The sequence below is a fragment of the Lissotriton helveticus genome, chromosome 7 (assembly GCF_964261635.1).
Source record: "Lissotriton helveticus chromosome 7, aLisHel1.1, whole genome shotgun sequence".
Classification (NCBI taxonomy): domain Eukaryota; kingdom Metazoa; phylum Chordata; class Amphibia; order Caudata; family Salamandridae; genus Lissotriton; species Lissotriton helveticus.
This window is the reverse complement of record NC_136068.1, coordinates 814,435,544-814,449,019: the sequence shown is the minus strand read 5'-3', so window position 1 is coordinate 814,449,019 and position 13,476 is coordinate 814,435,544. Positions and strand designations below refer to the sequence as shown.

The 13,476-nt window shown below is 48.9% G+C and overlaps 1 protein-coding gene across 1 annotated transcript in view; it reads left to right on the top strand.

Annotated features, from left to right (window-relative positions):
• The window catches only part of CAMLG (calcium modulating ligand), a 165,935-nt gene that overhangs the window by 132,245 nt on the left and 20,214 nt on the right, over positions 1-13,476 (top strand). The window lies entirely within an intron of this gene.

Sequence of the window (13,476 nt, the reverse complement as noted above, 5' to 3'; positions counted from 1 at the left end):
AAGCTTCTCATCTGTGTAACCCAATTGCTCATAGTGGGGGGATTCACTTACAAGACTTTGGCATAGAACAATTCTCTGCACTTTAACACCCCTGTGCTTCACACCACCTGGGCTAAAAAAAAAGAAAATTCAACACACTTCAAGATGATTGTTAGTGTTCTACGATGAGTGGTGTAGTGCTGGATTTCAAATCTGATTTCTTTACCAGATGTATTGGGTCTTTTCCTGCAGTGTTTAAAACATTGTTTACCAGAGAGGGAAGAGGGAACAGAAGAGAGTGAAGGAGTTAAAGACAGAAAGAGAGAGATTCATTTTTGCCCAATAATCCCAGAGCCTAGCGGCTTGATGTTGAAAATCTGTAGTCTGGCTTTTGGGGCTAACCAAAGACTGCATGGAAGTTTCGTAAGGCATAAGATCTAGCCTAACGTTTACATCATTATGAGTGTACTTTGCAATAGAGCGAAATTGAGAGTGAGTAGAAGAGCTAATCCATATTTGTTCGCCAAGAATAAATATTTTCTGGAGCACTTCTTGATAAAATGTGCAGCCGTGGAAATGGCTGCTTCCAATTGAGCACTGGAGTATCAATTACATCAACAAGAAAGTGAACAAGCTATCACATACTTTTACCAGGAGCCTTTTTTACATGTTCATAGAGAAGATCTAATGGTTAGGTGACTGCCAAAATTCACTACCAAAGTAGTTGGAGGTCTATCTTGAAATTGTTTAACATGGGATGTTACAACCTCTTGATGCCAAAAAGAGTTTATAAACTCAGTCTGATCAGAAATGTGAGGTTGTGATACTAAAGCAGCCATGCACTGAAGGTCAGGGGGGGTGTTGAGTCTAAAGAGAGAATGAGCTATAACCATAGGTCAGAATTAGTTCAACTATTGTATTGCAATATTTGTATACCAATTCATACTCCCGATAAGCCTGCAACGCACTACACTCTGTATCAATCTCCCGTGAGCCTTTTCAGGTTACATGCTTGGAAGGATGTTGGTATAGTGTGTCCTACGTGAGAGACGTTGGATTCATAATTTTACAGTATAGAACTGTAAAACAAAATTTAAAAAAAGCTCACCAATGTATGACATATACCAGAGCTGTAGAACTATACTTGCTGCAAACGAATGAGATCATGAATTGCTTATGACCGAGTTCGAAACTGCAGAACAATAAACATTAGGAAACATACTTGATTCCATATTGTGAATGGAGTGCCAGATAGGTCATAGCCAATGAACTAGATGCCTTCACCCCATTTCTCTCTTAGTGAAAGCTTTCGGGCAGTTGCAAGAACCATTGTTAGTTCAATATCAGCGTCGCGGTGTTGGTGCTTTTTTAATTATTATTATAGCTGAAAGAAACACTTTAGTTATAGATTCCTTACCTTAGAATTACCCCCAGGCGTCAGACTGGATCCAGAAAGTTTTTTCGTCAGCAGTACCTCTGCGCGTCAGTCGTTGGCGTCGTGGTCGCCGAAATGACGTCGCAGTAGCTACTTAGATGCTGCCCTCGAGTGCTGACGTCAGTTCTTTCTTTTTCCGCTCCAGCCAGTGCAGATCTAGAGAGAGCGGTACCGCCAGTCACTTTTTGACTGACTTTTTTTCTCATCTTCTGTCAACTTCTTTTCTTGAGTCCATCGACTCCTGGTGCACGGGGGATGCCCGGCTTCAAGGTATGTGGTTCCTGTAACCGAATGATGTCCGTTACGGATCCGCACAACGTGTGCCTCTTTTGCCTGGAGAGCAACCGTGAAAATGACCCCAAGTCGTGCTCCGACTGCCGGTCAATGGCGCCGGAGGCTTTGCGGAAGCGGTCTCGAAAGCTTCTTGAGCGCCGGCAGTCGACTCCGAGTCCACTTCAGAATGGATGCCGGGGTCGACGCCGGCCGGGGACACGACTAGCGTCTGCTGCGGTGCCAAAGGAAGTGGATCCGGCGTAGAGAGGGGTTTTTGTGGCCCTTTTCATTCCTGGGGTCCCTTTTCGGCCAGATTGGCAACTTGAGGATGAGGAGGAAGCTTGGGAGGTGTCAGATGACCCTTTAACTGATTAGATGGAATCTGAGCAGGACTGGAGAGAGGAACCGAGAGATACCAGTGGTCTTGACACCTCTCCTGATCGTGGCATGTTGTCTCCTCCTACCGTGGCTACAGAGGAGGGAGCGTCATACGCAGTGGCGTTGAGTAGGGCGGCAGAGGCCTTCAACCTCGAGCTTCCTATGGTGGCGGTCAGGATTAACCTGACAGAGGTGCTTCAGCAGGCAGCGAGCTTTTCTGAGCCCCTGCCTCCGATTAATGAGGCCCTTACCGACGTTTTTGGGCACATGGTCAAGGCCCAACACGGGGGTACCCGTGGATAGGAGGATTGCCCAATGCCACCGCCCGGCTCCGGGCGACCCCACTTTCCTCTCCCAACACGCCACCCCAGAGAGCTTGGTGGTCCAAGCCTTCACTTCCAAGAGCGCATTCCCTACCGTTCCACCGGACAGGTAATCCAAGAAGGTGGATCATCTTGGGAAGAAAAGTTTCTCTTCCACCAGCTTGGGACTGCGATCGATAAACACTGCATATCTATTGGGCCGTTATTTCCACTCTGTGTGGGATATGGTTGCGCAGGTGCTGCCTGAGTGTCCGGAGGAGGCCCTGACAGTGCTCTTCCAGGCTGTCGCCGCCGGGAGGGATGCGGCTAAGTTTACCAGCTTTTGTGGGCTGGATACCTCTGACTCTCTAGGCAGGACGATTTCCACATCTGTAGCCCTTCGTCGCTACGCCTGGATGAGATCGACTGGCTTTTCGGGAAATGTCCCGAACACCTTGATTGACATGCCCTTTGATGGACGTCGCCTTTTTGACGACAAAACAGACAACGCTCTAGAGCATTTCAAGGACTCGTGGGCTATGGCCAAGTCCTTGGGTCTCTCCAGCCGCCCAGTGCAGTCTGCTTTTTGCCCCTTTCATGGCTACGTCCCGCCCAAAGCCATAGGCCGCAGCAAGTTCCCCAACCTTTGTGCGGCCGGGGACGTGGGAACCAGCGCCGTGGTTTAGGGGGCCAGCGGGCGGGCCAGTCCACCAAACCCGCCTCTGCAGCAGCCTCCAAACCCTCCTAGTCCGTCATTTTAGGCCCATCAAATGCCAGAGGATCACCTGACTCTTCTCCAACAGGAAGTGTTGCCTCTCTTGGCCAAGGGAGCCATCAAGCGCGTTCCTGCGCCAGAAGTAGGTCGTGGTTGCTATTCCCACTACTTTCTGGTGCCCAAGAAGGACAAGGGCCTGCGTCCTATCTTGAATCTCAGGAACGTCAACTGCAAAAATTGTTCTTTTGTCTAGATGCACTCGTAAGAATTTTGACCCCAGGTCAGTGATTTTCTTAGACTGCAACTTTTTTCTTCTATATGCCCTGACCAGTCACACATCCGGAAATACTATCATTCTCTGTTTCTAACATGTTAGTAATTTCTTTTTGTGTGATAGGTTTCAAAATCATCTCAAAGCGAGAAGTCTTTCAGTGCAGCTAGTACACTGCCTTCGTCTTCTTCTCCATGTTTGTTCTCCTCATTGGCATTTGAAAAACGTTTTTCAGCCTTACAAATCTGTTTTTACCTCTATAGCCGATCTCTGCATATAAAAAGCCATCTACTTGCTCCTTTAGATTGCTATCCTCCTCAGTGACCAGCCAGCGAAGTAACCTAAATTTGGACAGGGCATCTTCACTAAAGACACTGTATTTTCTTCCTATGAGCACCTCTTCCTCGCATAAATGGTCCCAGCACTTGCCAGAATCTCACCCCTGACTTCACTTCCTCCAAGCCAGATGAGTGCTGCCACTGTGATCTCCAGGTATGAAGGGGTCTACAACGTTGGTTCAGATAGCACCGGATGGTGCAGTTGGCCTCCACATTAACTTATTGAGAGCAGATGAGTTTGTGCAGAGCCCCACCCCTCATGCAGTTCCTCCAGGGCCAGACCAGTTTTGAGGGAGCATCGAGGAGAGGATCAGCAGTGTGGAGTTAATGGAATCAGCCCTCCATAGCCTGTTTCTTTTCAGCGCCTACTTCCGCCTTTCACAGAGTTGCGTCATTAATATAATGTTCAATAGCATTTGTTATGTTTGTTTAGAATTACTTTTAAGAAGTGACCAAATAGATATTAACCCCTTCCGTGCTCCCTCCCTCCCTGGTACTGCAAACAACCGTTGGCCGTCGCAGCCCGCCCACCCTTTAGAATGCCCTCACCGCGGCGGAATTGCCGCCTTGGTTAAGGCGTTAAATAAAAGGTAGAGCTATAGAACTTCAGATAAGATACGTGCACTTCCTGTTCTTGAAAGTAAGGGCAGATGAAAGAAATAGGTTTTGCAGCGTGAATCTTTCTGGATTCACTATGCTGTGCATTATTCCGCCATCTAGTGGTTGGGTGCCCAGAAGAATCAACATCCAGTCTGCAACCTATGCCTTCTGCTTGACCACAGCAGCGAAGACAGCAACGCCTGTTTAACGTTTACACCCAAGACCCTCAGAGTAAGGGAGAGGCAGAGAAGGGCGAACCACAACATGCAGGGCCAGGGCCCACCTCCATCGCTCCGAGACTTGGGTCTCTCCAGTGGAGAGGAGGACAACATCGCCGAAGAACCTTGAGGACTGCGCGGTCGTCAACGTCCATAAGAAGACGTCGAAGGAGGTAAATTAGCCATCGACCCTTAAACACTCAAGCAACACTCAAAAGGGTGAAGCTAAAGCCCCGAGCGACACTCGTAGAAGTGAAGCTAAGTCCTCGAGGGAAGCTCTGCCGCCAAAACACTCGAAGAAAGCAACAGCTCCCAGGTACAATCAACTTTACGGATCCTTCGAAAGCCCTCGAAAAACAAAGTTTGTCGAAGGTTGCACTCGAAAGGGACACCTCAGTGCTGGCAAAAGAAGGTCGTTGTCGTCGATGTCAACAGCCCCGAAGAGAAGCGCTCCAAGAACATGCCACCGAGATGGAGCGGAAGAAGAGGAGGCTCGAGGCCGAAATGGCAAGCATCCTACAGCGGAAAAAGGACTTCGACGAGAAGATGAGCCAATACACCATCCCGCCGAAACCCGCGGTCGAAGTCGAAAAGGACGACGAGGATGCGGAACCACCGGAAACGCCCGAACCAGTCGAGGAACTCTGAGACAAAGACTACTATTTTGAGGGAGAAGACGACGAAGATCTCCAATCCCACCAGGACTCTACGTCCTCGGAGGCACAAGACATGGAGTGGCAAGATCTCGGCGCCGAATCGCCAGAACCTTTGAGGCTCTCGCCGCAAGACGACATAAGGATCTACAGCATGGTCGTACAAAAGGCTGCACAGACTTATGGAGTGAAAATGGAGGAGGAGAAGCCCAAAGCATGTTTCCTCCTGGAAACCCTACTGCCTCAACAAACTAGGAGCCAATTCCTGCCCATGCTCCCATGTGTGCTGGATCAAGGAAAAGAGGCCTTTAAGGAGCCAGCAATATTCAAAGCTGTGACCCCCTAGAACTGAGAAGTACAAACATTCTTCAAAGGACCCTGAATACATCCAAGGGTCAGTGCCAGCCAACTCCATAATTGCAGCAACGGCTAGGAAGAGGTCCAATGTACCCACTAATGCCGGACCACCTCCAGACACGGAGAGTAGGAGGATGGATCTCACAGGGAGAAAGGTGGAGAGAAATGCGGCAATACGTTGGCGCATCGCAAACTCCAATGGCCTGATCAACAGGCACGCATACCAACACTGGGATGAAGTGGAGCAGCTCCTAAACCATCTACCAGACCAGTACCAACAAAGAGCAGCTCATCTGGTAGAAGAAGGAAAGAACATGACGAACACCTGCCTAAAATTGGCATTGGATGCTGCAGAAACATCAAGCAGGCTAATGATGATAGGAGTGACTGAGAGAAGACATGCATGACTCCAAATTTTGGGCTTCAAGCCAGAGATGCAAAGCAACATCCTAAATACACCTTTTAATGGAGAGCAACTGTTTTGCACCCCAGTTGACGACAAGTTGATGCAGCCCAAGAAGGACAATGAAACAGCAAGATCCATGGGAGCGTTGCAGTTCAGGGGAATGAGAAGGGGCACACCCATGAGAAGGCCGGGGGGTAGAGGAGGCAACTTGCCTACCGCATCGCACCAAACGTTCCAGCAAGGCTACCAAGGGAACAACCAAGGCCAGCAGCAGCAGCAGCAGAACTGGCAGTACCAGCTCCGGGGACCGTCCTTTCGAGGGCGCGGAAACGGACGAGGAAAAACACGAAGAGGAGGCCAACAGGCCTCAACCAAGTGACTCCACCATGGAACAGGCCCCCACCCTAGCAACACCTAGGGGTGGGCGGAAAGACATAAAGAAAAACTGCAGCCGAACGTACAACGACAAACAGTACCTCAAACACTCAACACCGGTAGGGGGAAGAATAAGAGACTTCATCCAGGAATGGAGGAAGGTCACATCGGACAAATTGATATTAAACATCATACAATATGGTTTCCGTTTAGAGTTAGAAAAACAACCTCCGAACATAAAACCAAAAAGCAAGGCGCACTCATCAAAGGATCCCTCGCTCTTTTAGCTAGAGGTGCAAGAACTGCTCAGCAAGGAGGCAGTAGAGGTGGTTTCGCAAAACCAAAGGAACAAAGGGGTTTACTCAACTTACTTCCTGGTGCCAACGGTGTACGAATCACTAAGACCTATCCTAGATCGAAGGTTCCTGAACCAATTCATAAGAACTCAAAGATTCAAGATGACTTGCGTACAAGAGGTAATACCACAAACACAACAAGGGGATTTCATGGCTACTATAGATTTATAAGACGCATACTTACACATCCCCATCAACCACAAACACAAGCGTCTGCTAAGGTTTGTGATCAATCAAAGCCACTACCAGTTTACAGTACTGGCATTCGGCCTAAAATTTGCACCAAGGGTGTTTACAAAATGGCTAGCAACTGTCGCAGCACACCTACGAAGGCAAGGAATACACGTATACCCCCATCTCGACGACTGGTTCATAAAGGCAATTTCGTACAGCCAATGCAAACTACACATCCAGCAGGTTATACTAACACTGACAAGACTGAAATTCTCGATCCATTCGGAGAAATCGTCAACAGAACCAGAACAAATCAAGATATTCTTAGGGGCAGAGATCGACACCATACAGGCCGAAGTGTTCCCCAGCAGGAAGAGAACATTGGCGATACTGAAGGAAACTCCTAATTACCGCAAGAGGCAAGAGGCAAGCTCTGACAGTGAGGACGGTGAGCAAGCTGATGAGAATGATGACATCATGCATTCACCTAGTCCAAAATATTCGACTACACATGAGGCCATTCAAGGAATTGATACAGCAGCAGTGGTCACAGGCAACTGGGAGTTGGGAAGATCTAGTGATTGTCACACACGCAGTGCATCAGGAAATAGCGTGGTGGAACAAGGAAAACATATCACAGGGGAAACCATTCACACAACCAACTCCAACAGTGACCATCATGATGGACGCCTTCCAGCTGGGGTGGGGCGCGCATATGAACAAGCTCAAGGTGAGGGGGCTATGGTCGCAACAGGATGCGGTCAAGCACATCAGTTACCTGGAACTAAAAACAATGTTCCTAGCCTTAAAAGCATTTCAGAAGGAGCTGTACGGAAACAGGGTGTTTATCCAAACAGACAACACCACGACCATGTTCTACATCAACAAGCAAGGAGGAACACAGTAAGTAGCGCTATCGAGGCTAGCGCAGGAGATATGGACATGGGCTATTATACTGAGGATAGAACTACTGGCAATATATCTCCCAGGGAAGTACAACGTGGAAGCAGACAGACTCTGCAAGCAGACGTCAGCATATCACCAATGAGAGATCAACCAACAGGAATTACAGAAAGTATTCCGGAAGTGGGGTACACTGCCAATAGACCTATTTGCAACACACCAAAATGGCAACGCTTTGCATCCAGACAACCAGACCATCGGTCACAAGGGAATGCGCTATGGATAAGTTGGTCAAAGACATTTGCGTACACTTTTCCCCAGATACCACTGATACACAGGGTACTCCGCAAATGTAGGATCAGTAACATGTCACTGATACTAATAGCACCTCAGTGGGCCAGACACTCATGGTTCTCGCAAATAGTGGAGATGGCGCAGGCACCAGCACACAGATTCCCAAAATGAAGGGACCTGTTAACAAGGCAGAACGGAAGGGTGCTACACCCAGAGCCAGAGCGCCTCAGCCTGGCGACATGGCTCCTGAAGACCTAGAGTTTGCACACCTCAAACTACCAGCGAACATGATGGCAGTGCTCAGGGAGGCAAGAAGGCCTACATGTAGCAAAGTGGAAAAGATTCTTAGAATGGTGCATTAGAGAGAATCTGCAAAGAAAGGTCACAAGGGAGTCAACAGTACTAAAATACTCAACACATCTACTGCAAAGTAAACTCCGCTACACATCCCTAAGGGTACACTTAGAGGCCATTGTGGCTTACCAAGTAGTAAAAAGATTTCTAGAAGGAGCAGAGAGGATTGCACCTCCAAACAGAATGCCAGCACCAGCATGGAACCTCAATGTAGTGCCGACCCAATTGATGAAGGCACCATTGAAGCCGATGCATAAGGCGACACTGAACATGCTCACGCTAAAGACGCCATTCTTAGTGGCTATCACATCACTGCGAAGTTTAAGTGAATTGCAGGCGCTAACACTCCAAGAGCCCTACCTGAAAAAAACACAGTGATATGATTGTAATGAGAACCGACCCACATTTCATGCCAAAGGTGGTGTCTCGGTTCCAAATCAACCAAACAATCCAAATACCTCGTTTTTTCCAAAAACGGTCCACAAGTACAGAAAGAGCGCTGCACACAGTGGACGCCAGGAGGGCGGTGAAGCACTATATAGAAAGGACAAAGGAATGCAGAAAGACAAAGAAACTCTTTGTTTCCTTTGCAAGCAGTTTTTTGGGACGACCAGTTACCAAAAATACCATTGCACAATGGATTGCACAAACCATACAACTATGCCACAAACAATCTGGACAACTGTTACAAGGAGCAGCTCATGCTCACTCGACAAGGAAGAAGGGAGCAACAATTGCGTTTCTGGCCAACACACCGATTCAAGACATTTGCCAAGCTGCAACATGGTCTTCAGTGCACACGTTCATTAAGCACTACTGCATGGATATCCAAATGAACAAAGAAGCACAAGTGGTACAGAAGGTCTTACAGCACATATTCAGTAACCAGTGCTCATCTTCCACCCAGCCACCACAATGAGAACAAACCGCTACAAAGTCTATGCACAGCATAGTGAATCCAGAAAGATTCACGCTGCAAAATGTATAGTTTCTTACCTGTTGGTGTAGTTCTGCAGCTTGAAGACTTTCTGGATTCACTAGCGAACCCACCCTCCTCCGCCAGAAAGATGAGACAGGAGGAAAGGGATTAAAGATGAACAAGACTTTAAAAATAAGAGAAAAAACAAGAAAAACACAAGACAAGAAAAAAGATGGCGGAATAATGCACAGCATAGTGAATCCAGAAAGTCTTCAAGCTGCAAAACTACACCAACAGGTAAGAAACTATACGTTATATGACAAGGTTACCCACCCACATATAGACATGATGAAATGAAATGAAATGAAAAGGGCATTTGTAGAGCGCATGGCTACCCGGGGGCCTCCCAGCGCTAGGCTAACCTACTGGTTCGGAGGACATAGCAAGGAATGCATTAAGGAAAAAGGAAAGTTTTTAGCTGTTTCCTGAAGGAGTGGTGGTTGCGATCGGTCCGGAGGTGGAGAGGCAGAGCGTTCCAGAGTTTGCCCGCGTTCAGGGAGAAGAGTCTGCCACCGCTTCTGGCACGTTTTATTCTGGGGATTCCGATGAGATGGAGGTCATCCCATCGCAGTTGTCTCCTAGCTTTGTACGGCTGAACCAAAGCTGAGATCGGGGGCGGGCCTAACCTCTGAAGTGATTTATGTACAATATACAGGGATTTAAAACTGATTCGCTCTTTCACTGGCAGCCAGTGCAAGAGACGGAGAGCGGGTTTAGCAGAGGACAGTTTTGGCGTTCCAGTCAGCAGTCTGGCTGCGTAGTTCTGGATGACCTGCAGCTTGTGGATTACCGAGGCGGGGGATCCTAGGTATAGCGCGTTACCATAGTTCAGTCTGGTAAGCTGGATGGACTGGACCATGGTTTTTTTGGCTTGGGGGGGGGGGGGGGGGGGGCAGGGGGAGCACTTTCCTTGCCATTCTAATTAAGCCAAAGCAGGTCGCCACTGTCTTGTTGGCTTGCACTTGGAACGTCAATTTATGATCCAACCAGATGCCCAGGCTCTTTATCTCTGGCTTGGAGGATGGGACTGGACCCATGCATATTGGCCAGATCGTTCTTAGGGCAGAATTATTAAAGTTGCCCAAGGTCATAATCTCGGTGTTACCTCCGTTAAGTTTTAGGTGGGAGGACCCCATCCAATTTACCACCTCCGTGAGACAGGCTTTCAAGGTCGTGGAGTGAGGTGCGGATTGGTTTAGAGCTACGATCAGTTGGGTGTCATCGGCGTAGGTAACCATATGGATCCCAAAAGGGGTTACAATAGATGCCAGGGGGACCATGTACCATGTTGTCGGGCTCAACGACAAACCCTGGGGAACGCCGCACTGTAGGAGCCGAGATTTGGACCGCATGCCATCTTCAAAGACCTGGAACGTGCGGCCTTCCATGAAGGAGCGCAACCAGCTCAGGGCGGTGCCAGAAACTCCTAGATTGCCGAGGCGGTGAATCAGGACTTGGTGATTCACCGTGTTGAAGGCTGCGCTCAGGTCTAATAGGATGATTGCAGCTGCTCCTCTGGCATCAAGCAGTTTCCTGCTTTCCTCGACGACTGCCAACAGGGCAGTTTCTGTGCTCTGTCTAGGCCGGAAGCAGGTTTGTGAGGGATGGAGCAGGTTGGAGGTTTCTAGGAACTCAGAGAGGGTAAGGTTTACATACTTCTAAGTGATTTTAGAGATTCCTGGTAAAAGGGAGATGGGGCGGTAGTTGCCAAAATCTGCCGGGTCAAGGTGCGGCTTCTTAAGGAGAGTTTTGACCATTGCTTCCTTCCAGAGTGGGGGGGACAATGCCTGAGCTAAGCGAAGCATTGATCATATGGGTTATTGTGGGACCAATAGTGAGGGCGATTTTGGCTAAGATGTTCATAGGCGCCGGGTCACTAGGGGATCCACTTTTCACTGTGGGCAGAAGTGACAGGAGGTTCTCCAGGGAGAGAGGGGGGAAGTGTCCAGATGGTGGGATGCGGGGGGAGGACAGTTGTGGGCCTATCCACTGAAGGGTCGAGTGGGGGAAGGGTTTTCAAGATGTTCTGGATTTTGTTGTCGAAGAACTCGGCTTGGTTTCGCAGTGAGTTCCATCGGGGTCCGTCGGGATGGTGGGGAGGACATTTAAGAAGTCTTTTTATAATGGCAAACGTCTCCCTAGGGGATTTAGCAGCTAGCCTGATTTTTGCCTTGTACATGGTTGCCTGAGTTTTCCTCATTTCCTCTCTATAGTTGCGTATTGCATCCCGATAGGTGCGCTTGCTATCGCCTGCAAAGTCTTTCCTCCATCTTCTTTCTAGGGTTTTACAATTCTGTTTCATGATGCGCAGCTCAGCTGAGTACCAAGGCAACCTGGTGTGGCCGTGTTTTTTGGTGACTAGAACTTTCGGGAGGATAGTGTTCAAAGAATCACCTATCCAGCTGCAGAAGTTGTTGTACATTGTCACCGGGCAAGAGGTAGGCTGGGGTATATTCTTTCCCATTTAGTGGATCCATTGTTCTTGGGGAGCTTGGACCAGGGGCGGCTGAAGGTGCGAGGAGGGGGGGGTCGGGGGAACAAAGGATTGGGGGTGCCAAGTGAGGGGGACCAAGTGGTGGTCAGACCAGGGGATGGGGATCGGGCCCTTCCCATGAAGGGTTTCCATATTAGAGAACACTGGGTCAAGGCAGTGTCCCTGAGAGTGAGTGGGAAGAATTTTTTGCACAAGTTGAATGGAAGCAAGGTCATTTGCTAGTTGAACTGCAACTGTGGGCCTAGGGTCATCAAAGTGAAGGTTGAGATCACTAAGAAGCAAAAAAAAATTTGCGGACGTGCTGGCTAAGTGGATAGCGTTTTCTATCAGGGAGTTACAAAAGGCACCAACTGTCTCCGGGGGCGGTATATCAGAATTCCTGAAAGTGAGAGGACAGGGGTGAATTGAACAGAGAAGTGGGCGTTTTCGCAGTTCGGGAGAGGGCTGCCGAGAAGGCGACATGTGAGATGATCCTTATAAACAATCGCAATTCCTCCGCCTGTACCTGAAGATCTATCTACTCTCTGGATCGCATACCCCTGGGGTAGTGCTTGTACTATATCTGGATCAGAGCTGTCACTGAGCCAGGTTTCCGTTAAGAAAAGCAGCTCGGGGAGCAGTCTTCTAGGAAGAGCAAGATTTCTGTTGAATGCTTGAAGAGAGATCTACAGTTTAGCAAGTAGATGTGAAAACATCGGCCTGGGGAGGGGTGTGAATGGGGAAGAAATGTGAAGGGGCAATGAGGGCAATTTGGATTAGTGTTATCGATTGGTAGAGAGTGGAGGCAGCTAGCCTTGGGGAGTTTATTGAGCTGCCTCAACCATGCGCTGGAATATGTAAGAAGCTCTGACGGGGAAGGAGTAGGGGGTCTGGCCCCAGGCCCCGTTCGGGCGCGGACGGGCGCAGACGGGCTTGCCTTTGGCGCGCCATCGGCGCACCCACCTTGCGCGTCCGCTGCCCGGTCGCGTCCTGTGCATGTTTTTTTCCGCTTCCTCCGACGCCGGGTGAAGCAACTAGACAGCTGCCCCGAGCGTCTGAAGCGCTAGCCGGAAGTGGTGCACGAGACCTTCCTGCCCGCCGAGCATTGAACACAGCTCATACTGGGGGTTGGTTCCTACGTGCCACCACCAGCGAGAGAGGTAAGTGCAAATCGCCAATTTAGATAGTTCAAATGGGGAAGATGAGTGATTTTTTAAAGAAGCAAAGTCAGAGTAAAATGTGTTAAATAAAAACAATGAGCTACATAGATTAAAAAGCATAAGCGTACTCCGTTAGCGGCTCTGTGCATTCCCTAGCTCTGCCACCGAGGGTATGATCAGCCTCAGGCAGTTGCGTTAGGGACTGAATTTATCCGCCTCCTCCGACGCCGAGATCAGCAACTAGACCACTGCCCCGAGCGTCTGAAGTGCTAGCCGGAAGTGGTGCACGAGACCTTCCTGCCCGCCAACCATTGAACACAGCTCGTACCGGGGTCGGTTCCTACATGCCACCATCAGCGAGAGAGGTAAGTGCAAATCGGCAATTTAGATAGTGCAAATAGGCAAGGTGAGTGAATTTTTTAAGAAGCAAAGTCAGAGTAAAATTTGTTTTAAAAAAACAATGAGCTACAAAGATTAAAAAGC